Here is a 4482-nt window from a genome sequence, read left to right as displayed (position 1 = left end):
TATTTTATGTGTATGCATGTATTGCCTGCATGTAGGTAAGTGCACCCATGTCACGTGATGCCTGTGGAGGTCAGAAGAGGCTGTCGGATACCCTGGAACTGGAGTTACGGACAGTTGTTAGCTGTCATGTGGGTGCTGAGATTCAAACCCTGGTCTTCTACAAGAACAACCAGTGTTCTTAACTGCTGAGGCATCTCTCCAGCCCCTATATTTTATCTTTAATTGTATGTATGTGTGGATATTAGTACTAGAGTGCAGTGCCTGCAGAGACCAGTCAGTAGAGGGTGTCAGACCCCCCCAACCTTAAATTACAGGTGATTATAAGTTCTTAGCAGCTGAACCATTTCCAGCCTGACAAAGGACTGTTAATACTCTTGGCCTTGCCAATCAACTGCTCTGTCTCTTTCCAGATGTCTTTTGAGAACTTTTGTTTGAATTTCCATATTGGCGGTAATCATCTCTTCCCACACTCTGTTTCTATGACCTCAAAGCTGTGGGGCTGACCCCACCCCCAAGTGTTAGTTACTTTGGTGTTGCTCTGATAAAACACCCTGAAGAAAACAACTTAAGGAAGAAAAGGTTTATTTTGGCTTATGGTTCCAGAGGGGTAGAGTCTATCACGGTGGGGAAGGCAAGGCAGCAGCAACAGGAAGTTGGTTGATTGCATTTTCATCATGGACAGAAAGCAGAAAGAACAGGAAGTGAGGAGAGGCTGTAAAATGGCAAACCCACCCCTTGTGGCATACTTCCTCCATCAAAGCTCCACTTCCCAGAGGTTCCATAATCTCTCCCAAAAGCAGCACCTGCTGGGGACCAGGTGTTCAAACATGAGTCTGTGGGGGACATTTCTTATTCAAATCATGACGTCCACATTCTCTGTATATGTGATATACAGAGAATATATATATATATGGTGAGAGAGATGATGGCTCAGCTGCTCTGGAAGTAAGGAGCTACACATAGGTAAAGGGATATGAAAGACCAAGTGACAGTCTATACTCATGATAGGACACACTACCAACCTTGGAGATGGAAGCCTTAGATGTCATCCTTTTTTTTTTTTCGGTCTTTTTGAGACAGGGTCTCCCTGTAGCCCCAGCTGTCCTGGAACTCACTATGTAGACCAGGCTGGCCTTGAACTCACCGAGATCCGCCTGCCTCTGCCTCCTGAGTGCTGGGATTAAAGGCATGTGCCACCATGCCCAGCAGATGTCATCCATTTTTTAAAAAATATTTATTATGAGTGTATTGCCTGTATGTATGTAAGGCACCCATGTCATGCAATAGCCATGGAGGTCAGAAGGTGTCGTATCTCCTGGAACTAGAGTTAGGATGAACTAGAGTTAGCTGCTATGTGGGTGTTCGGAGTTGAACCCAGGTATTCTGCAAGAACAGTCAGTGCTCTTAACTGCTGAGCCATCTCTCCAGCCTCTGTCATCTTTGCAAACCCCACATTTCAATCTACTTCAAAGGGCTCAGAGGTGTTAGTCTTATAACTTTCAAAATCCATCACCCAGCTGGTCCTGTGGGGTAGTCTATCATGATGATAGAATCATCAGGGCATAGGATTGAAGATGTGGTCATTATTACCTAGGCAAAACAGCCAAAATTTTTTTTGGAAATAGAGTGAACCCAAGGCCTTGTGTATACTGGGCAAATGCTCTACCACTAAGCCGCAGTCCCAGCTCTAATTTTATTTTTTTTCTTAAGACAGAATCTTGCTTAGTTGACAGGGCTGGCTTTGAACTTGCATCCTCCTACCTCAGCCTCCTGACCAGCTGAGGATACATATCATGTCCAGCTCTGTCTTCAAAATCTTAACCACCTGTAACTCCAGGGGATCTGACATCCTCTTTTATGTTACAAGACTCCCAGCTTCAGGGCTCAACAGTGGCCACTTAGGAACTCTCTACAGACTCGCCTGGGGACATGTGGTCTGGACCCAGTAGGGTAATAGGCTCTGTGTGTTTTTCTTCTTTCCCTCTTGCCTCCTCTTCATTTTCCTCTCTCTCCTTTCACCTTCATCCTTCTACGGCTGACTGGATTTGTTTCTAGAATTCTTTGAAATAAAATGGGAACAGCAATTAAAATGTGACAAGAACTGGGAAGACGGCTCAGTGATAAAAACACTTGACGTGCAAGGATGAGGACCAGTTTGGATCCCCAGAAGCTCATGTAAGTGCCAGGAAGTGTGATGATCTGCGAGTATTTCCAGCCAGCGTCAGAAGGCAGGCACAGAGCATTCCCCAGAGCAAGCCAGCTAGTGAGACTAGTCATATTGGTGAGCTCTGGGCTTGACTGAGAGACCCTCAAAAAATAAGGTAGAAGAGCAATGAAGGGTGATTCCTGACATCAACTTTGGGCTACACACACACACACACACACACACACACACACACACACACACGCTCTTAGTGAAGTAAGTCATTGACTTGACCTCTGGCCAGGGTGAAAGATACTTACCCTAGGCTATCAGTCAATGACTTACTTTACTAAGTTTATGGATAATTGCTCAAAAGCATGCTTTTTTTTTCTCGTTTTTGTACATGCAAATAGAAGGTAAGATGATGTGTGTGAGCCAAGGATGCTGTAAGATTTGAGTCCCATTTCCTCGGAGGGGATGGCTGGGGTAGAATGGAAACAGGCTCAGGGAATATGACTGGTATGCCACTCATCAGTTTTCTGTATGAGCTGTGACAAGAACAAAATGGGGGATGCTGGAAAGAAGAGTAAAGGACATGAATGACCGGTGGTTGCAGTTCTTGTTCATTGCTGTGACAAAATGCCTGACAAAAGCAACTTGAGGAAGAAACGTTTGTTTTGGCTCACCATCCATCATGGTGGGGAAAGCATGGTGGCAGGAGCATGAGGCACCTGCTCACATTGCGTCCACAGTCAGGAAGCAGAGACGGATGAAGCTGGTGCTCAGCTTGCTTTCTCCTTTTTATTCAGTCCAGGACCACAGCCCATGGAACCCCTGCCTACATTCAGGGTGGGTTTTCCCACCTATGTTAACTCAATCTAGAAACTTCCTCACAGATGTGCCCAGAGGTTTGTTTCCATGGTGATTCTAGATCCTGTCAAGTTGACAACCAAAACTATCACACTAGCAAATAGGAAGAGACAGACATCCAAGTTTTCAGAAGAAAAAGGCTAAAGGTGAGCTGAGTTACATGCACGAGTCCCAGAAGGTTGCAGGTGTTTCTGCATCATCTATGAGCAGAAGTTGAAGGGGCTGGAGAGATGGCTCAGTGATTAGGAGCATTTGCTGCTCTGGCAGACGACTCTTATCAGGTAGCTCAGAACCATCTGCAATTCCAGCTCCAGGGAATCTGACGCCCTCTTCTAGCCTTTGTGATTACTGCACTTATATGTACACATACCAATACACAGATACATGCACAAATAAAAAAATAAGTAAATACTAAATTTAAAAACATACATTTTAAAATTTAGGTTCCACACATGAGAGAAAGCATGTAATATTTGTCTTTCTGAATCTGATTTATTTTTAACGGATGATCTCGCGTTCCGTCCATTTTCCTACATATGTCCTGATTTCATCTTTCTTACAGCAGAATAAGATTCCATTGTGTGTGTACTGCATTTTCTTTAACCATTGATCTGTTGGTGGGCATCCATACCAATTACAGCTCTTGGCTATGGTGAATAGACCAATAAACATGAATAAACTGTGGTGTGTTGATTCAGAATCCTTTGGTGTCTATTGATGAGTGGTCTAGCTGGGTCATGTGGTAGTGCTATTCTTACTTTGTTTTTAAACCTCTATACTAACTTACATAATGATAGCACAAATTTATAGAGAATATAATATTCTTTTTTTTTCTATCTTTTTGTCTGAGACAAGGTCTCCCTGTAGCTCCAGCTGACCTGGAACTCACTATGTAGACCAGTTTGGCCTTGAACTCACAGGGATCTGCCTGCCTCTGCCTCCCAAGTGCTGGGATTAAAGGCGTGTGCCACCATGCCCAGCATAATAGTCTTTTTTAAGATCAAAACAGCAACAACAACAACAACAACAAAAAACCCTGAGGCTGGAGAGATGGTTCCGTGATTAAGAACACTGATTGCTCTTCCAGAGGACCTGGGTTCAATTCCCAGCACCCACACGACAGCTAACAACTGTCTGTAACTTCAGTTCTGGGGGATCCAATGCCCTCTTCTGACCTCTACAGGCATTGCACAACACAAGTGCACTTATATGCATGCAGGCAAAATACTTATACATATAAAATAAAAATTAAAATAAATAATTTTTTAAAAGGTTAAAAAAAAACTTATGTGTATGAGCATTTGCCTGTATGTATGTATATGTACCACATGTGTATCTGGTCCCTAAGGAGGCCAGAAGAGGGCATCAGATCCCATGGAGCTAGAGTTATAGATGGTTGTGTGCCACCTAGTATGGGTGTTGGGAACCAAACTTAGGTCCTCTGGAAGAGCAACAAGTGCTCTTTTTTA

Source organism: Nannospalax galili, unplaced genomic scaffold (assembly GCF_000622305.1).
Source record: "Nannospalax galili isolate Female #2095 unplaced genomic scaffold, S.galili_v1.0 scaffold899, whole genome shotgun sequence".
In the NCBI taxonomy this organism is placed as follows: domain Eukaryota; kingdom Metazoa; phylum Chordata; class Mammalia; order Rodentia; family Spalacidae; genus Nannospalax; species Nannospalax galili.
Note: the sequence above shows the minus strand (reverse complement) of the source record.